At 42.1% G+C, this 22,476-nt stretch overlaps 1 pseudogene across 1 annotated transcript in view; it reads right to left on the bottom strand.

The window, feature by feature from the left end:
* LOC308157013 (multiple epidermal growth factor-like domains protein 11) overlaps window positions 1-4,579 on the bottom strand; it is an 80,598-nt pseudogene extending 76,019 nt beyond the window's left edge. Inside the window, exons 1-3 of the transcript in view lie at window positions 4,464-4,579; window positions 3,753-3,854; window positions 2,022-2,122 (exon numbers count right to left, since the gene is read on the bottom strand). The product of the transcript in view is annotated as a multiple epidermal growth factor-like domains protein 11 (transcript). The remainder of the gene's footprint in view (window positions 1-2,021; window positions 2,123-3,752; window positions 3,855-4,463) is intronic.
* Window positions 4,580-22,476: the final 17,897 nt, after the last annotated feature.

The following is a 22,476-nucleotide window of genomic DNA, read 5'->3' as shown; positions in this document are numbered from 1 at the left end:
CTGGTCAGCCACCATTATGCTGCCTCTCTGTCCCTTTGGAGAAGGAACCTTAAATCAATTTCAAATCTGCCGCATCTGCTGCAAGAGCCACACAGGTGCTGGAGAAGGGCTTTACAGGACGCTTGGGGGTCAACGGTGGAAAGGTCAGAGATCTGAGGGGGTCACAGAGGGCCTGGCGGCTGCTACGGACAATCAGTCAGGGAGGAGGACATGGCATAAACGGAACGGGGGGATTAGGGAGAGAGAGAGAGAGAGAGAGAGAGAGAGAGAGAGAGAGAGAGAGAGAGAGAGAGAGAGAGAGAGAGTTGGATAGATAAAACACTGAAGGGAAAGCGGAGAGTAGAGTGATATACGGTTTAAGGGTGAGAGAGACAGAGAGAGAGAGAGAGAGAGAGAGAGACAGAGAGACAGAGAGAGAGAGACAGAGACAGAGAGAGACAGAGAGAGACAGAGAGAGACAGAGAGGGACGGGGGTAAAGGAAAAGGAATTATAGATAGGGCATGATGGAGAGAGAGAGAGAGAGAGAAAGGAAGAGAAAGAAAGAAAGAAAGAGAGAGAGTGCATGAGCAACAAGAATAGGAGCTAGATTCAGTGGAGCCCACTTAGCAAATTAGCAGCCTCCTCACCCCCCTTTTCCTCACCCCTCATGCCCCCGCCCCTCCGCCCCCATCTCCTATCAGAGAGGGAAAACCTTTCAGTTAGCAACGTGCTTAGAGTACTGTGCAACAAAAGACCTGTCCACTGCACTTAAGCATTAGCAGATCCCCGACGTCCAGTCTGCCTTGGACCTGCTGAACTTCCATCTCCACCAGAGGGAGAGAACCACACAATGGAGTCAGTCAGGGGCTGTTTGTGGGTGTCCCCCCCCCAGGGGCAAGACCAGCACTCTAGGAGCCCTTAATAAAGTTGTTTACAACCAGCACCTTGAATAAAGGAACCCCCCCCCCTCACCCCTCACCCCCCTTGAGGCTAATCTCTCTCATTCAGTTACTCTTAAAAGAAGACTGGAGATCAAGATCTGTCTCATACCATTTTTTGGTTTACCATCTAGAGTGGATAATTTATCTCTTATTTGTGCGGCTGATTCAAGCCGACACCAGCTTTGGCTGATAAAGGGGAATAACAGGCAGGTTTATTCATGTTTTTTCATTTGGACTTGTCTCGCATAATAAGTCATATCTAATAGGGATGGTTGAATTATCTGAACTCACTACGGCAATGGCTTATGATTATTTTATTTGCCAGAATGTCGCAATTTAAAATGTGAATAAAAGGACTGTGTCACTTTGTGACTGTGTTTTTCGGGTTTTTTAGACTTCCGACTCCATTTACCTCAGGGCATTGAGATAGTACTCCTTCACTCCGATGTCAGCTTATGATGATTAATCTTTCAAAGAAATCGTCAGACACATCATCAGTGTCACCAGGAACTGAAGCGTTGAGTGGCTCACTCACACTCCAGATCAATACCAGGGGAGGCTGGCGGAGGTAGAAATCAGAGGACGGGGCTCAGTGTAATGCATGGAATGGAAGCAGGAATGGTATCAAACACATGTTTGACACACATGTTTGATACCATGCCTCATTCATACACATGTTTGATACCATGCCTCATTCATACACATGTTTGATACCATGCCTCATTCCATTCCAACGAGCCTGTCCTCCTAAAGAGCGCTATAGGAGATATTTTCTGCCTGCCGCAATAACAACTCCTCCTCTGGCTGGCTCCATCTGGGTGATCAGAGTCAGGCTGGAGGATGTTAAAACGTACCTACTGTATATAAGGTCCCACATGTCTATTGGTCTGTCTTTATTTTGTATTTCGATCTATTTTATTTTAGCCTATTATTCAATTGTCACTTTCTCTATCTATCTATCTATCTATCTATCTTCTCCACTGAGGGCCAGATGTTCTGTGTGTCTGACCTTTAATGTTTCCCTGACCTACATTGCTCTTTGAGATTGTTGGAGTTCTGTTGAAGATGATGAAGTCGATGCACAGACCACGGATACTTACGGACACACAAGTCTCCACTCTCATAGAAACCAGGGCAGCATTGGGAACGTCGCCTGTACATGGTCCTAACACCTCTCCTGTATGCTGTCTTGTAGCTGATCCTGTACAGACATGCACGCACACACACACACACACACACACACACACACATACGTACACATGCAGAAATGTGCACACACACACATATACACACAGCGGGAGGGAAACAGGTGTTACTGAGTGGGTGTCCTTGAGGACTGCAGAAGTGCTGATCTGAGGTCCTCTGTACATCTGCTCGACTCCCTCTGCCTGGCTACCTCTGTGGTACTACTACTGCCATGTCTAGGGCATGCTGGGAAACCCCCTGGAGGACCATGCACCTGGCCCCTGGCTCTCTCCTGCACTCATACACACACACACACATGCACGCACACACACACACACACACACACACTCACATGTCTCTGATGCATTAACACAGTTCTCCTGCATACAGTACTTCAACCTGAAGCAGTTTCCCCCTCATCTAATACATAAATACAGAGTTACGCTTATTCATGATGCAAGACTCGGAACACAGGCTGCAACGTTTCTCATTCTTGTGCAAAAATATGGTAAGAGCTAGTCCCTCTTTTTCCTTGATTACAGATGTAGATAGATGCGAGTTCCTCCCTCTCCTCGGTCTCAAGGACGTCTGAGTGTGTGTTTCATCGTGTACTATTACAGCGCTATCCCCCGGTGACTCAACACCACACGCTCACTCCACTCTTAGCTAAAGAGCTGAAGTGTCGACCATAAACCTTTATGTGGTAATTAAATGTGATGCACGGGCTGCCTGACACACACACACACCATGCACGGCCACGAGACACACACATACACAGGCACGCAAGCACACACACACACACACACACACACACACACACACACACACACACACACACACACAGTCAGGATGGCCGTCGCTGGTAGTCTAACCTGCCAGTTCCCAGCAGTAAAGTCTGACAAATTCACAGTCTCTGTGGAGGAGCTACCTATAGACTAGAGCTATATATAAACTGGGGTGTAATGGTCTAATGGGAGTTGTCATTGGGGCAAAGTTAAAGAAAACATGGGTGAGTTTCCAAATAGCTTTGTAGCACATCTTTAAATTGATTGCCCAATTCTGGGAAAGTCACACCGACTGTAGGAAGTAAGGTGCTTTGGTTAACTCGTTTTCGCGCCAAGGGCGAATACAGTCACTGAAATTGTCAACATTCAAAATGTTGCCAAGGGTGACTTTATTCCCCACAAGTGCTTAAATTATGATGTTTCATTCGGTAGCCAATCATGGTACTGTTGCTGGGTAAACACCACATAAAACAGTTGGCACTCCAGGTGGTGGGTGTTGCAGGATTATTTGGCAGTTGGTGAGTTAATGAATTGGCTGTCATTGGGGAAAACAAAGTGAACTGAAATGGGTCTTCATGTTTTTGTGCCCATTTACATTTTGGGGGACATTTAACCTTTATCCAAGTGACTTACAACAAATACATTGGTCTAAGTAAGGGAATCATCTATCAATTTCAGTCTTCATAAGAAATAGCAATCTATGCCAAAACCAGGGGCCATTGGCAGTTTCAATGCTAGAAGAAGGATTAATTGATATATATAAATACTGTACAGGGGGGTACTGGGGATGAGGAGGTCTTTAGGAGGGACAGTAAGATGCAGCCCATAGCCAGAGTCATTGTGGTGTTTGTGAAGCAGTACCTGTGTCTGGTGCATTTGAACCAGTTGAGGATGTCTGTGCAGCGCGTGTAGTAGACCTGGTCGAACGGATGAGAGTAGGACTCCTGGATAGTCACCGCATAACTAGGGGAGAGAGAAAACACACACACACACACACACACAATATTTTCTGATATTCTACATGACTCTCACTCTTTTCCTCCTGCCTCACACACACTTCGCTGATAGCTTTGCCATCCCTATCTCAACCTATCCTCCCTTTTATAAGAGGCAAAACATGAGAGAGTGAGAGAGAGAGAGAGAGAGAGAGAGGGAGAGAGAGAGAGAGAGAGAGAGAGAGAGGGAGAGAGAGAGAGGATCATTTCCTAAAGGACCAGTGGATCAGCTGCTCTTCTTGATTAGATTGGGAGAACATTGACCTATCTACCTGCTTCATCTCCATCACTCCTCCTTCATCTCCTCTCTCTCCTTTGACCCCCCATCCCATCTCTGGCTCACCAGTCATTGTTTCACAGGCATGACTAGCATGAACACTCCAGCTGGAACAACGACATTGACATTGCTCACAATTTACCGCCTCTCGTAACCTCCTAGTGAGTAAACCTTTCCCCTTTTTTACTTCTGATTATCGGCGACCTCTCTGGCATGATTTGCGAGTCCATTAGATCGCCACGGAGACAGGAGCCCAGGATCATATTTCACCCCGGATACAAAGTCGTGGCCGCTACTCACCTCTCCCAGTGGCTGCAAACGTTGGGGTCGTCTGGGTTCAGGGGCCACACGCCGGAGAGGAACCCCAGGAGGGTTAACCCCAGCAGGGCCCAGGCAGAGGGCCCACCTGGCCCCATCCTACAGCCCTGGGGAGGGAGAGGGCGAGAGAGAAACAGAGAGGGGCAGATATAGCTGTCTTCCAACCTTCGGGGACAGAGCTTTTAGTGTGACAGCCCCCCCACAGCCCCTGGAACTCTCTCCCTGCGCGATCCGCAACATCCCCACCCTGGACGCCTTTAAAACGGCCCTCAAATCCCACCTGTTTGCCGAGGCCTTCGGCCCCTAGTTCTGTTGTTGTTTTGACTGCCTGTCTGTTTGTCTGACTGTTTTTGTTCTTTCCTGTTTCTCTGTAAAGCAAGTCATAGTCATAGTCAATTATATTGAAACACGTTTTGTGCGCCCTAGGCGCGGACTCTAAACAACAGAGAAATAAACATGATGGAATATGGTAAAACAGCAAGACGGGTAAGGACAACAAAATAAACATGGAGGACATCCAACATTCATAACTGCACACATTTAAAGACAGACATTCATACTATATACAACACATCAGAACATCTCAGTAGCCTAGTTCACAACAGTAGTGAGTTTCAAGCAACCGTGGGTCCCCTGAAAGGTGCTATATACATTTAAGTTATTATTATTATTACTATTACTATTATTATTATTATTATTATTATTATTCCAGACATAGCATTGTGGTCATATTTATTTTAAAGAGAACACCGTCCTCCACAAACATTCCAGAAGTAACAATTGCTCGCTGTCTGAAACTGGGGGGCGCGGGGTCAGAATTTGTGAGAGTTTGTGACAAAATGTAAGTGTTGTGAAGTGCCTTCAGGCAGAGACTGGGGCAGAATGACAGGATATCTATTTTTCAAACTGTCTGGCCATTTCACAGGACACACGACACGACAGTCATGGAGAACAAATGATGAACAGACGCGATAGTGACAGACATTACGCACGCCGGTCTCTCGCGCCCACACAGACTGGCCTGAAGGGAGAGAAGTGGAGTGACACCGCACACCTCATTTGACACCTCATTTGGGAGGCGTCAGAGTAGGAGCATTCTCATTAGGATATGAACTAAACCTACGACTTGGGAGGGAAGTCATATCACTACAGTAGCTGTGGACCATGCTGGTCACGTCCTCAGTGTCTAGTTCTTCTATTAGGACATGGTGACCGTCCAACGTGTGTGCGTGTGTGTGTGTGTGTGTGTTTGTGCGTGTGCATGTGTGCGTGTGTATGTGTGTGTGTGTGTGTGTGCATGTGCGTGTGCGTGTGCGTGCGTGTGCGTGTGCGCGCATGTGTGCGTGTGTGTGTGTGTGTGTGTGTATGTGTGCGTGTGCGTGTGCGTGCGTGTGCGTGTGCGCGCATGTGTGCGTGTGTGTGTGTGTGTGTGTGTGCATGTGCGCGCGCATGTGTGCGTGTGTGTGTGTGTGTATTTTGACTGTACTGGTCATTGATGATGAAAGAAACTGTACTGGGGTCCAAGTCGGTTTTCCAAGAGGTTTCCACGTGCGCCTGTGTGTCAGCATCATAGAGCCTCTCTCACATACGCACGTCCTGTTTGATTCACAAGTGAAAGGAAATCAATGTCACTCTCACTCCCTCAGCATCAGTTAATTTTCAAAACCAGGAGCTAATTTAATTAACAGGATGATTCACACACAGAGACACGCAGACACACACACACACACACACACACACACACACACACACACACACATATTGAGAGAGAGGGAGAGAGAGAGAGAGGGAGAAACAGAGAGAGAGTGCGAGAGAGAGAAAAAAAGAGAGAGAGAGAGAGAAATGGAAGAAACAGAGAGAGAGAGAGAAAAGAGAGTATTTAATTGAAGGATGCAGAGATGCAGATTAGAAAGTGAACTGAGTTAAGCTAATTGTGATGCATTGTTTTGTCAGTGAAATTACTTTCCTGAAAGAAGAAAACAGGAGTTATTGCCAAACCCCAAACCTTGAAAGTATATTTTCATGACTCACAAAACATTTGATAAATTAAATTCAAAATCCTTTGAAAATGAAAATACAATACAAGTCAATTAATTCATTTTTTCCATTCTAATGACTGAATCACAGCAACAATAAAATAAAATAAAAAACACTAAAATAAAAAACACTTCAAATCAAAATGTACTAAATAAAACAAAGCACGGCTGAATATTGAGGGTACTGAGGGTAACAAAAGCATGCATTCACAATAAGAGACACAATATACCACAGTCTTACGTCATCATAAGAACTTTTAGCTGCAACGTTTGCAGGAAAAGTGCTATACAAATAAAAGTTATTATTATTATTATTATTATTATTAATATTATTATTATTATTATTATTATCAGAAAAGCAACAAAGGAGTGCTGGGCTTACTTTTCGATGCAGTTCCCAGTCTATGGTATGTGGCTGAAGTGGTGTCTACCAGGATGGTGGTGGACAGAAGAGATATCCAGTGCCTGTGTATGAGACAGAGATGAGGTAATTGAGTTCAATTAGTCACTCACTCACACACACACACACACACACACACACACACACACACATGCACGCACACACACACACACGCACACACACACACACACACACACACACACACACACACACACACGTATGCACGCACGCACACACACACACGCACACACATGCACACACAGTATAGTACACACACTTTGATGTGCACAACTTTACAAATCCGTGGTGGTGTGCAACCAAAACACATCAGCAAGAGAGAGTGAATCAATAAACCACAGAGAAGTTCAGACGACAATATATAAACAGCCCCTCATCCCCACCTCACACATCCACCAACAATACCAATGCTTAGGACACAGCAAAAAATAACACTGTACATGCCTTTATGAAGACATATTTTTACCATATCATAGAAGAGAAACATGTACAGTATAGATATGGCAATTTTAATTTTTATATATATTCATTTGATGACAATAAGCTAATGATTTTCATACAAATACATTTACTCCAATCAAACATATCTAATATCTCCCACACCATAATTAGATTAGATTAGATTCAACTTTATTTTCATTGTAGCATTTGAGTACCAGACAACAAAATGTAGTTTCGCATCTAACCAGAAGTGCAAATATAGTGATATAAAAACATAATCCTAATGAATCCACTAGCCAGGTCTCAACAGCTCATAGGCTGTAATCATACTTAAAGTTGATCTTTACAACACAATAACTCACTATTTACTGCAACCTAGTCATTGCCCTGTCAGATATTCATTTATACATTAACTTAAGTCTGTGGTTTTTCATCCACTGATTAATGATTTGTCAGTTTGATTCCTTTAATATCGACCCTGGTTCTGTGTTCCACCACTGAACTAGGATCAGTTTGATTCCTTGGATATGGACTGTGTGCTGGTCAGTTCACCACTGAACTAGGATCAGTTTCATTCCTTTAATATCGACCCTGGTTCTGTGTTCCACCACTGAACTAGGATCAGTTTCATTCCTTTATTATCGACCCTGGTTCTGTGTTCCAACACTGAACTAGGATCAGTTTGATTCCTTTGATAAGGATGATGTGTTGGCGAGTCCACCACTGACCACTAGTTATAAAAGAGAGTCTATAGGCAACAGGGCACCTTCCCAGCAATGGTGTGTTTAGCTCAGAATTAGAATCCAGAATTCCATCCAATGTGCAAGTACACGAGAGTACAATTCTTAGGCTTAGGTTCTTCAACATTGGCATTGCAGCAAGATACAACAACAATAATAGAATAAAGTAAAATATGTAAAGTAAGTAATAATAAAGTAGAATAAGGTAATAAGGTGATAAAGTCATGGTAGTCATACTACACCGGGGCCAGTCGTACTGTAGTAGCTACACCAATATCCAAGCTAAACCGTATAGTGGAAACTCCCTCTAGCCCACGCTTACAGTAAACCAATGTAATGATTTTAAATGCACAAGGGGGGGGGGGGGGGGGTAAACGCTCGGGAGAAAGGTAGACAGACTCTAGAGAGCCATAAACCATGAGGGCTAGAGGAGACGCTGTTTTTCATAGAACTTAATGCGCAGGGACAGCAAATCAATATAAATAATGTTATTGTTACTCAAACAGTATTTCCTCTGCCCAGTTCAACAGACCAGTGCAGTACCATGAAAACGATCTCCAGTAAGTCACACCACACAGTACAGTGAGTCAACCTTTCTTTTTTTTCTTTTTTTTTTACTACCCTTCACAAAGCATGACGTTTGCTCATGAATCATTTTGTGAAGCATTATTTAGGCTCTATAAATGGGTTTCATTACGCCTTGGGTAATTGGGTTAATGTGGGACCATACACACTGGGGAAAGGAGTGTTTATGGGGGTAAACAAGGAGGAGGACGGAGAGAGAGGAAATCCAGACAAACAGGATGTTTTACCACAACACCAATCGTATTAGCATTGATCAAAAGGAAATCGCCAAATCTTATATAGTAAGTCCCAAGTGAAATGTCTGCCAGATACTGGCAGTGTGATAGTTGCTATGGCTGCTTGGGATGGAAGCTTTGATGGTTTCCCTCTTGATGACATTGAACTACTAACACAGCTTTCTGCTTTCAGCTTTTCTTGAATCAAAAGGATACAGTCTCATTCTGCATAACATATATCATTCGCTATGTGTGTTTTTAATTCATCTGTTAGGATTTTATGGGCCGGTTTCACAGACACGGCTTCAGCCTAGTCCTGGATTAAAATCTCCATTGAAGATGCTTTTGTGGGCCACCACAGTAATGGTTACAGTAGCACAAGTTGTTTTCAAGCACTTGTTGTAATGATGATGATCAGTACTGCAATGGGAGCATATCTGCCATAAATACTGTATCTGCATATTGTCTATACCCAGATACACCGATCCCTAATACCCACTTTCCATTCCCCTCTGACTGTCCATAGGTTAGCATGTGTTCAATATGTGGTTTAGAGCTGTATTGACCACTATATTCCCCTGTGTGTCTCTCTCAGCCTTGCAGTGACTGATGCTGCTGACGTTGGAGGAGAAAAGTCAATCTCTCTCGAGTCTCTGCGGCCTCTTTGCTAGTCTCAAGGCCAAATAATCAAGCAGTATGTATTTCCTATCGCAGTATTTCATATAGGACAGGATTAGCTGTTCACGGGCTCCAAGTCAATTCAGAAGGGGAGTTTAGGTGAGCATAGTGACAATCAAAGGAAGGAAAACAGTTTGTGAACATGGATGAAAAGACAGACTTTGATTGGCTGATATAAATTCCTATCAACTCCTCATACTGTAAACTGTATCTGGTATCTCTCTTGACCCCAGAGCCTGAAACCCTTGATAGTAGTGATATCTACCCTTGTAGTAAGATATGTGACAGAAGCTGGTGAAAGTGGTAAGCAGTCGGCAACCGACCGAATGTTCCGACTTTTATTCTAAAATCAATGACACACTCGCTAGTCAAACTAAAATATTGCAATGCAATGGATTCGGTAAATAATCCTCACTACTACCTGGTTGAAATGTATTGTACATTTTTCAGAATAAACTCTGAACATTTTGATTGGTTGCCGACTTGTTCCTGCATTCAGCAGCTGCTGTCACTATGTACTATAGAGTACTGTAGTCTGTCACATATGTACTATAGAGTTCTGTAGTCTGTCCTATAGCGTACTGTAGTCTGTCACATATGTACTATAGAGTTCTGTAGTCTGTCACATATGTACTATAGAGTACTGTAGTCTGTCACATACTATAGAGTACTGAAGTCTGTCACATATGTACTATAGAGTACTGTAGTCTGTCACATACTATAGAGTACTGTAGTCTGTCACATATGTACTATAGAGTACTGTAGTCTGATATGTACTACAGAGTACTGTAGTCTATCACATATGTACTATAGAGTACTGTAGTCTGTCACATATGTACTATAGAGTACTGTAGTCTGTCACATACTATAGAGTACTGTAGTCTGTCACATATGTACTATAGAGTACTGTAGTCTGTCACATACTATAGAGTACTGTAGTCTGTCACATATGTACTATAGAGTACTGTAGTCTGTCACATATGTACTATAGAGTACTGTAGTCTGTCACATATGTACTATAGAGTACTGTAGTCTGTCACATATGTACTATAGAGTACTGTAGTCTGTCACATATGTACTATAGAGTTCTGTAGTCTGTGTGTTGGGGGGAAACCATCAGACTGAGTGGCACTCACTCAACCCTGTTTCTTTAAGTGGTACACTCAATTAGCAACCCAACATTCTGTGAAATCAGCTGAGTCCAGCATATTTACATTTACATGTTTGCCATTTAGCAGACGCCTTTATCCAAAACGACTTACAACAAATACATTTGTCTAAGTAAGTGAATCATCTATACATCAGTCATGCTATGACCAGGGGCCATTGGCAGTTACAATGCTAGAAGAAGGAACCTTCTTCATCTGACTGATCAATGGTCACATATGGGATGGGGGGGTTTGGAGGCATGAGGAGATGGGGTATAGACGGTCAAGAAATCCAGTCGATATATAGACCAGCCAGTCCTCTCCGCTTTAAAGAAACACTCCTCAAATTGATCAAAGGCTTTATACAAGGTCCCTCTGGTGGGTTGAGATCAATGGTGGCTGTTGGGGATGGAGTGGTTCGCTGTGGCTGAAACACGTGTTTCATACCCTTCCTCATTCCTTTCCATGCATGCATTTAAATGAGTAAACATACTGTGGACTGATAATGGTGTGATAATGGTGTTGTTATATGTGCCAGATAGCTGCCACTTTTATCCAAAGCGACTTACATTGCAGTGAGTGCATACTTATTTCAGTATATATGGTCCCAGGGGGAATCGAACCCACAATCTAAGCGTTGTTAGCGCCATGCTCTAACAACTGAGCCACAGAGTAAATTACGGTTATACAACCCATTCCCATGTCATAACTATCATCTCCACCATAAATGTCTTACGACAAAAAGGAAAAGAGTGTATCGATATCAACTTCCTGGTAAGCGCTCAGTCCATGGTAGCCACGATGAGAGAGATACACCAGCTAGATTCTGGGACCCCTGATTCATTAATGAAGTGTTGGACGACGATCACGGTCATCATAAATCACACTGTTCTGCCTCTCTAGTTCATCAGATTCAGAGCAAGTGTCCGCTAAGAGCACTGTTAATCCCGCAGCACCTCTCAACTTCGATAACCTTCATTCATTCAAATGTGTTTCATCTCTAGAGATGCTGTGAGACTGACAGGAGCTCAAAGTGCACCCCCTGACGAAATGCGACTTGTGTGTGACTTTCCTCCGTCGAAATCTCAAGACGTAAAAGGAAATTTTTGGTCTGTCCCGAGTCAAGACAAATTCAAGCCGGGACTGTGTCCTGTACAGTAGCACGCGACCCCGTTCTCCCTGTCCACCTCTCAGACACCATCATGCTACTGTAGAGACTCCTGAGGCCATTTAGTCACTGAACTTCAGATAATAATCACCCAGAGAAAACGAAAGCTTTGTTTGTTTTTGAGATTCTCCCCAGAATCAACCACTAAAAGCTTTTATGGAGAGATAGAGAGAGAGAATGAGAGAGAGAAAGAGAGAGTGAGAGAGAGAGAGAGAAGACAGACAGAGAGCTGAGAGAGAGAGAGAGAGAGAGAGAGAGGACAGACAGAGAGCTGAGAGAGAGAGAGAAAGACCGAGAGAGAGAGAGAGAGAGAGAGAGAGAGAGAGAGAGAGAGAGAGAGAGAGAAGACAGACATACAGAGAGCTGAGAGAGAGAGAGGGAGCTTAGAGAGAGCGCTGAGAGAGCATTCCTGCCCTGCAGGGCTTACAGTACAGTAGGAGCAGGACAGAGAAGATGCATCCATCCATCATTCAAGTGAATAGCGTGCCGAAGAACAGCATGCAGACGCTGACGGACACATCACAGTACTGCTACTGCTACACATACAGCAGACAGACACCATCAACAAAGCCTACACTGATCTAGGGCTCACGATACGGATCATGTTGGTAATATTGTAAAGATTTATATCATAAAAATGAAAAGATGAGGCCTAGCCTTCACCTTGTAGAGACTTGTGAGAGCTGTGTTCAATGAGAAATATCATGGATATACAGTACCTTCATGGTCAGCCTACTGAGCTTAGGGTTCATCTAGACATACCGTACTTGGTTATCAAACCTTGCTGTCAACAACATGAGTAAGCTACCTACACAAGCACACGTGGCTCTCACAAACAAAATTTCTTAATTTGAGGAAAGGCATAGATAGATAGATAGATAGATAGATAGATAGATAGATAGATAGATAGATAGATAGATAGATAGATAGATAAAAGTGACAATTGAATAATACAGTAAAATTAAAAATAGACATCTGAACACAGTATAGAGCAGACCAGTATGATTGACACTGATCAAGCCAGCCGGAGGAGGAGTTTTACAGTTTTATTATATTTCAGTCATTTAGCAGATGCTTTTATCCAAGCGATTTACACTAAGTAAGTGAATCAACTATACAACAGTCATCATAAGTAATTATGTTTTGTTTGGTTTTTTACTGGTAATGTTAAGGGGTGGAGTGGTCTGAGGAGGAAGATCCCAGGTGTACCCTAAAGAGATGGGATGGAAACAGATTCTAATCTTCCTTTGAAACTTCCAATCATAAACTGTGAGTGTTGTACAGAAGGGATAATGCGTCGTTGTCTGTGTCGTTAGATCCACCTGAGTTTACTCAAAGGGAAAACATCTGTCTACCTATCACTCACCTAGTATGAGGGAGCTAACTCAAAAGAATTCTTTGCACTCGAGACGATTGGACCTGTAGTGTTTGGAACCACTGCATACAGTATATGGGTTCGGTAAAGAAAACGACATGGACGGAGAGAGAGAGAGAGAGAGAGAGAGAGAGAGAGAGAGAGAGAGAGAGAGAGAGAGAGAGAGAGAGAGAGAGAGAGAGAGAGAGAGAGAGAGAGAGGGAAGCTTGTCCTCCATTGTTTGGTTTACTGGCCTTACAAGTTTCTTGAAACAATGGAAACTGTGTTACTGTTAGTTCATAGTGGAGCCACTCATGCCCAAGACGAAAGAGACAGGAACATCGCTACAGACTTGGGGGAGGGGTGGAGAAAATGGATTTATGGTGCTGTATGGTTTCACTGTTGCAAACACTACCGGGGTTAGGGGGGGGGGGTGGGGGTGATGTCTCTGGGACCTTGAACAGGGCTGTGTTCAGACAGGCATGCACCGTTGCGCTTCGCACAAAGACCGGCCTTTTAATTAAAGTTCTCCTTCCAAAAACACCAAACTAAAGTAGAGGGTAGCCGGACGAAAGATAAATCAAAACACTCACTAAACCGGTAACATTCACCTTGTCACAAAGTAAAACTTCACCAAAAAGTGTAATAAACCTGGTCTGGAAACTGCATGTCAGCATCCCTCTCCAGTTTGGCATCTTTTTAAGTGTTAAGTAGCAGGGGGATTTTAAGTGTTTAAAATTAAGTGTTTTTAAGTGTTTCATTGGGGAATCACCCTAAGGTGTGGCCCTCTGAAGGAAGGATTCTCTAGTGTGGTACGGCAGCCAACTTGGAGAACTGCCCCATGAAATGCCCCCCCCACCCACACACACACACACACACACACACACACACTCACTGCTACCCCTCCAGTCCTCAACAGTCCTCCACTTACCCCTGGCTGATTTATCCTACTCTACAGACAATTAAGTTGCGGTGCTCCCTCATTCCCCGCATGCATGGGGAATGAGCCCTGGTGGATATTACCCTGCTAAAACTATTTCTGGCTGGGCCGGCCCACACTGATGGTCCCCAGGGGGTCCTTTCATTGGCGACATGTCCTTGATGTCACACACACCTACACACACACGCACACACACCTACACACACACACGCACACACACCTACACACACACGCACACACGGATACACGCACACCTACACACACACACAAACAGAAACATCACAGGTGTTTTTGTTTGGTAATTATTGTAAAGTGGAGACCTGCAACGTGCTTGCCAGACTCCCTACCAGTCAGTTGCAATTCCGGGTGTAATAAAACCACTTCAGCGACGTCAAATCTGCTCAATTTCCACATTAACAAAAAAGGAGGGACGGGTTGTTGTCCCGCTTCTTCTCAAAGCCAATTAAAACGTGACCTCACGCAGCCAGAGTTCCATTAGAGCAGAATCTGTGAGTAACAATTTCTCCAGACCTCCTAAGACATATTAGACGAAACCTATTGCATTAGCTGAGCTAGGTGAGGGTGTTGTGCTACAATTGGGGATACTGGTCACCTTCACTGCATTTCGTTGTCTGGTACCTGTACTCTGCAATGACAATAAAGTTGAATCTAATCTAATCGAATGTAATCGCAGGGTCCTTGGTTCGATTCTGGCCATCGACTTATCCTGCATGTCATCCCTCCTCTCTCTCACCCATCCTTCCTGTCAATCTCTACTGTCTCTATCCTAATAAAGCAGAAATGCCTTAAAACATATGAATAAAAAACAATTGGGTATACTGACTGCATTTGATACATCTTTCAGAAGTGTCAGTCCCAGAAAGTTTCAGTGCAGTCAACAACCCCTCACAGAGTGAGACAGAAATACCAACACTTTAAATTAGGATTCTTGCGAGTGGGCCACTTACTTAAGATTTAATTTACAGTACAACAAATTATCCCTGTTGAATGAAAAAATAATCCTGTCAGAAATTGACCTGTTTTCCCAAATAATCCTATGATGTATCCTTTTCATGAATATGAAAATTAAGAATCTTAAAATAACCAACACAAGCAACCTACATTAAGCAACACTAGTTAACATGCAAACTTACAAACAAGAAAATGTACTCAAAAAATGTACTTGACTAATCAAATAAAGCATGTTTAATGAGCTACTACAGTATATGATTGCTGATATACTAATTTCCAAGTTATGATACTATTTCAATAGAAACAACCTTCTCTGTTTCTTGGTTATAAGTTAAGTTAAATGTGTGCTCATCAGATTCAATGATTAAATAGCAATATGGAAACATGGTGTAACAGTAATATGAAAACAAGCATGCAACAAGTGGAAACTACAATCCACGTTACCTTGTACTAACAAGCTGTTTGTCTTTCTTGTTACTGGTAACTATCAGTACTGGTAATTACCATGGTTATTACCATGTTATTACCATTCTGAGCTGTAATATAAAGTGCTACCAAATATCCAATGCTCTATCATTCACTGTTATCCTGTTTAGCCACTGTAAACTATTGTGAGGCGAACAGCAATATGATTTACTACGACAAATAATAGTGCAACGTTCTTCTTACTGTTGAAATGTGATAAATCATTTTTTTTGTCTTGCATCACAGTATCAGATCAACAGGATGTGTGTTTGTGACGGGTTGATTCAGACCGGTGGTTTGGTAGCTCAGCGCTCAGTTGGATATAGGTTTACACTGCATGGACAATCATGTTGGACACACTCAGCATGGACTCAAAGTGCTGAGGGGAAGGAACGAAAAATGCAGGAACAGAATCATCACACGGGTTGTTTTTTGTTTTTTTCCAACGCCCAACATGTATCATGGGAATACACCGTTGATTGTTTGCTGAGACAGACATTTCAAGTAGCCACACTTACAGCGACGAACAAGAGTGTTCTTTAAGATCCATTACTTGTCTCAAGATCTGGCTGATCTCAACATCCCAGATACCGGGACTCTTTAGACGTTGTATTGTGTCACCGTGCCCAGCAATATCTGCATTTCTTGTGGATAAAAACACATGGTTTAGACTGGACTAAAGTCCTGACAGTCTAGACAAGACTGCAGTCTTGCACTCAATGACTCATAAAGATCCATAAAGGGAAGATTACTCACCGAATCCATTGCATTGCAATGTTTTGGCTTGACTAGCGTGTGTGTCATTGAATTTCAACAACATTTTGATTGGTTGCCGACTTATTCTGTTAAGGGTCCCATTTAGATCCATAAAGATCTCCCTTTCTCTAGATTAGAAGACTACTTTCATACTCAGGGACGGTCATCATACATTTAACAAAACAGAGAAGAATAGAAAGCTATTTATTTTTCAAGGTTTCAGGGTTTTTCAATGGTTGCACCGTTCACCAGCACGCGTCACATCTCATTGTTACCTTTACCTCATAGAAATACCATATAAAACAGTGGAAAATCAGGGTTCGGGCTACGTGACCCCTTTAAAAAGAAACCTGTAATGATTGCAGTGATGCTCACACAATGGGAAAGGCATCCCGTTCTCCATGTGGAAAAGAGTCAGCAGAAATGTCAGGTTGCTGTTACATAAAACCCATTCAAATATCCATCTTATAGCAGTCATTTGTTGTAAAATCACTGACAGTTAGGCTTGGATAAACACTGAGCCTCTAAAGAGAACCTTGACTCTATGGACAGGCACCATGCCGTCATTCTTAACTGAGCTTTTGCACCAAAAGAGTCTTTAAACTTCCCAATGACAGTTACATTTCAAAAAACGTCCTGGGTGGCACATTCCACCACTGCATGGTGATACAACTAAGCCAATTGCACAAACAAACGTCATTACTAAACTATAAGTAGCTAATCCTAAACCAAATCCCAATATCCCAATTATTCGGTGAGTAATCCCCACTACTACCTAGTTAGTGTAGAGTAGTGAGGATCAATGGCTTGACTAGCGAGCGTGTCATCGATTTTCAACAACGTTTACATTTATTTACATTTTTCTGAATAAAGGTCTGAACATTTTGATTGGTTGCCGACTTATTCCCTCTTTCACCAGCTGCTGTCACAAATGTTTTACTGTTGAGGTTCCGATATTGGCTTATGAGACGCTCTGTTGCCATCAGCGGCCCTGTAAGTGCTTGTTGGCTGGGTCACTGTGTCAATAAAGCTCATGCGAAAGCTTTAAAGCAATCAAGTGGAAACTTCTGTCCTTTACAAATCTGGATTCTATACTGTAGCTTCTCACATTGGAATGACGGTATCACAGTTACATACAGTTAGTCAGGGGTTTCAGCCCAACAAAGGTGACACAGTATCTGCTATTTCATGTGAAGCCTCTTATAAAAAAACTATCTCAGTCTCTACCAGCCTTTTTCAGTACAGCCATTATAGTACAGCCATCCTGTTCATTTAAATTCAAATGCAATCACTCACTGGGGCTGTCTCTCAAAGCCAGACAGTTAAGTAGAAAGTACCACAACTTCAACACACAATATTATTATTTTCTCATCTTCTTTCATTTAAACCAGATACATTGACTGAGAATACAGCATTCTCTTATGCAGTGACCACACAGGAAACTATAAACTATTGTTTTTAGCATACACCCACGTAAGATCAATGCGGAACTGTCACATTTCATTACCAGGCAGTCATAATTCCTGGTCAATCAAAACACCAATGACAACATTGACTGTCACAATTTTAGGATGATCCCTTTGCATTGCAGGAGGCAGGAGTCTAGCTGTGCTTGGCTGGACTTACTGTAATCCACCATGAAATGTGTCCTGCTCTGATGGTCTCTTGTTGAAGTAAGCTGTCAAAGCTGTTTAACTTTGAGTCGACAACTTCATTTCTCCCTGTAATCCAGAGAGAAATAGCCCTGAAAAGTACTAAATAACCCTGAAAAGCCAGTACTATTGGCCTGTCAGTCAGCAATTAATAGCAACTATTTCTCTAATCTGTGTAAAAGAGGCCATTGGTAAATACTGTATATGGACATCATGCCTGATATTAAATCTGCTCTAAATATGCTTGACAGGTTCTCTGTGTGTGTTAACATGCTCGTTTTTAGCACTGTACAGTATGTGAGTGTTTGTTGTAGACGAATGTGGTCCAAAACCTTTCAATCCATTGTTATTATTATAGCAGTGTCTGTCTATAGGACTTTTTTTTAAAAACAACATTACATGATGACATTGAATGTCTTCCCTCCCTGCTCGTCCCAGAACGATGGCTCAAGATCCGACCCAATGTCACACACAAACCCACTGAAAAGAGGAACTAACCGGCACTAATAACACAGCCTCGGCTGCGACAAAGCCTCGACACTCTTACACATGACGCTTCCACAAGCAAACACAAAGCAGTTTCCCCCTCTCATTATACAGGAGTGTCCTCGGCCAGGTCGCACAGCCCCTCAATGCCTAAAAGCCAATCCCAGAATGCATTGTTCTGCTCTCCCACGGAAACCTCCACACCAACCATCCAATGGCTGCCTCCCCCTGCTTGGTAACAGGATGTTCAGTTCAGAGACCCTGGTCCACCACAGTACAGTATGTGCTTTTAGTCGTATTAGACCTGGGGGAGGGTATTCAGGAGGTTTGCGTAATGGTTAGCTAGCGTACCTCCTGTCCTGACACAAAGTGCCCACAAGGCAACGACTACTTTAAAAAGTCTTTCATGTCTTCTTCCTCTGGGCTACCCAGCCTCTTCTCTGTTGTCTTCCCTCGCTATGCTTTTGTAGCTGGATGAATAACATGCATACGGCCGATGGCAGTTGGTCTTAATGTTCTCCCCTATTCTTCCCTCCGACTAACGTGATGAGCTGTTTGAATTTCACGACTCTGATTTATCACCTCTGTTTGAGATAGAAGAATTACAGGCAGGAAGGACTTGATTTGTAATACTTTTGTATTATGTCATTTCATAATGTAGAACTTCTCCCTCCTTGGCAACACGCCTGTTCTCTTCAGCTATAGCAGACAGTAATAAAGCTATATAGATCTGGATCTGGTATGACCCAGATATACTATATATAACCTTTCCAGAAAGGAAAGAGTTTGCACAAATACAACAAGTGGAACGGAAAACACCTCCCTGAAGTGTATAAAAGCCTCCATACTCCCAGTACTGTGTCATACATATACAAGGATATATAGGCCTACATTCTAAAATGACCTAATTATTACCAATGACAGCTAGTTACGGAAGGTCTTATCGCTCTTCTGTGTGATTATCTCCACTTCATGATAATGGGTCAATTTCCCAGACACTGATTACACCTACTCCTAAACTAAAAAGCAAGTTCAATTGAGATCCTAGTCTAGGATTTGACTTACGCGTAATGTGTCTGGGGAAACTGCCCCATAATCAAAGGCTTGCCTAACTATGCGCAGCACTGCACACAGGAGCGGCAATCCATGTTGTCCTTGGGAAATTACAGCCAGTGATTTATCATTAATCAACGCTGATTACATATATTGATATATCTGTCAGAGCATGGAGGATTCCCAGCTGAATGGGTTCACTAGACTGGAAAGTATTGCCTGTGTCACAGGTCGCCGTAGAACCTCATAGAAGTGAAATACAGATATTTTGTGAACATTGGGTTTGTTGTGTGGTGGTTTTATATTCAAACATCTATTTTACCTCAGAAAATCAACTCATGCCTATGAAACACAGGGCTGGTTTCATGGACGCAGATTAAGACTAATCCTAGACTAAAAAACATCCTCAATGGAGACTTTCCCTTGCAAGTGTGATTTAATCCTGGACTAGTCTTCAGCCTTGTCTGTGAAACTTGCCCATACTGTTTTTGTATTTTGTATTTTGATTCCATTATTTGATGACTGACAGTGCAGTCCTCCAAAATGCTTTTTCTGTGAATAAAACATTATGACATTGGATCTGAAAAGGGAGAATAACTCAGATCAACTACATTCATAGCTTCAATGCATTAAAACTTTACCTTTAAATCTCTTACTCAGTACAGTCTACAATGACAATGTTTTAAGATACCATTGTTTCTTAAGTTCAGATTCAGTTTTCTCTTAACAAAAGGAGGCTAACATAGGTCACAGAAATGTATGACTCATCTCTGAGTAAATCTTATTTTTCATTCTTTCAATGTGGCTGTTCCAGAGCCAATGGCATGCTGTCAAATGAAATATCATAGATATCTGTGGGTTTGACCATGGTCTTCTTATGAAGTCAATGTTAATGTGTATCCATTGCATTGATTAACATAAATAACACAAGTCACTCAATATTCATTACGGTTGGCATAGAATTGAACAGCAAATGTGGCAACAACAAGTAGCCTGCCTTTTAGTCTGGTTGATGTAGAGTATGAGGTTCACTTCTTAGTAAAGGGGTCTCCAGCTCTGGTCCAGCTACTGCATGTACACACTGCTATACAATTACCCCCTTATGTTATTCTTATTCTTATTTTATGTATTTATTTTATCACATTTACATTGTTGATTGTCGTTGACTGATGTTGTAGTTGTTGTTGTATTGTTGAAGAGTTACATTGAATACTTTGTATCCCATGTAATGACAAATAAACATTTAATTGAATTGGGTGTACAAAACGTGTTATCCAGCCCAGATCTAACACAGCTGATTAATGCTGTGATCCAAACAGAGGATAATGATCAGTTTGAAACAGGTTTGCTAGTGCTGGGCTGGAACAACCTGATGTACATTGCATATCCAGTAGCTCTCTGGGAGTGGAGTTGGATAACCCATCATGGTATTTCAAAAGAACAAGCTCTTTAATTATAATAGACTAAGAGCTCAAGTCGTCCAAAGCCCAAAGTTATTGCTGAAGTAAAGTTGTAACTAATGCCTCTGTAACATTTTGCACTAAACAATTTCAATTTCAATTTCAAATCCAACACATGAAATTAACCATAGGCCATCAAGGACACATGGAAATCACTTCAGTGTTTTATAATAATATTGTATTGTATCATAGTGTATTGTATGAATACACACATACAGTACTCTGTTTTATCTTATATTATATTTGTTAGATAATCAGAAGTTGAACACAAAAGTATGTCTGCTGTAACCCCATTGTGTATATATAAAAAAAACATTAACCGGTGCAGTATTAATTAGTTCTCACTTCAAGGGCTTGCATTACATCTTGCTCAAGATATCCATCTAGTGGTAAGGGTGCGACTGTGCCACTATGCAAAACCAACCGCTGTCCTCATTGCCACAAACGCTACCGTAGAATAAACTGGTTATTCCTCTCAACAGTGTGTCTTATCCAACTTGAAGGTTGGAAGCTCACGTCATTTTAGACAATGACAACCCTCCTCCTGACCAATCTAATACCTTATTCCTTGTATATTAACCTCTCATATGGATTAGTAGTTTAACCAAGTGAACGTGCTTGACCAAACAGTGAGAGAGAGTGAAATATACTTCAGGGAGGGGATAATTTCAAACAACTTCAGTACAAAGATGAAACGACGGGAAACAATACAAACCAGATGTGTAATAACGTTGTTCTACTGTATTATTATTATTTGTTTAATGTTTGATTTTTGTTTGTAACGTTTTATAGCGGTTAAAACATTTTGAAACATATTGAAGTTTCAATATGAAATCTATTTTCAATAAATAAATCCCCACAAAGTCATTTTCAAATGTTCAGATAGTTCAATAGCCTATGCATTACATGTAAGTGTGTTCAAGCAGAACCAAAGCTCTTGTATACAGTAGCAATACAAGTTTAAAATGCAGGTTTGCGCCTGTGATGAGAGTAGTGTGATCGACGTACATTGTCGGGAAAAGGATCAGCATAGCTGCAATATATATATATATATATAAGGAATATTAAACATTTAGAAAATAATAGACCATAAGTTGATGTATAGTTAGTTAACAATTCCATTATTCATCATTTAGAGTCAAATTTAACTAATGTACAAGCAATTAAGTCACACTTGAGCTGAGACCCTACGGAATGACTGCAATTAATTAACATCTGCATCAAATTAGTGTGAGAACTCTCGCCTACCTTGTCAGTTTCTTTGCCTCTCTCCTTCAAATGACAGCTATAGCTCCTATAGTTGTAATGCCTGTCACTCACTCAGTGTCAAAAGCTGTCTGTAAACCATTGCTTATGATTTTTTTGGTGGGTTGTTATGCCGTCTATGGAACATCTATGAAAAGTGTGCAGTCAAGACCTGAACATCCG

The sequence above is a fragment of the Nansenia antarctica genome (assembly GCF_963989245.1).
Source record: "Nansenia antarctica genome assembly, chromosome: 5".
In the NCBI taxonomy this organism is placed as follows: Eukaryota; Metazoa; Chordata; class Actinopteri; order Argentiniformes; family Microstomatidae; genus Nansenia; species Nansenia antarctica.
This window is presented reverse-complemented; position numbering and strand designations above follow the sequence as displayed.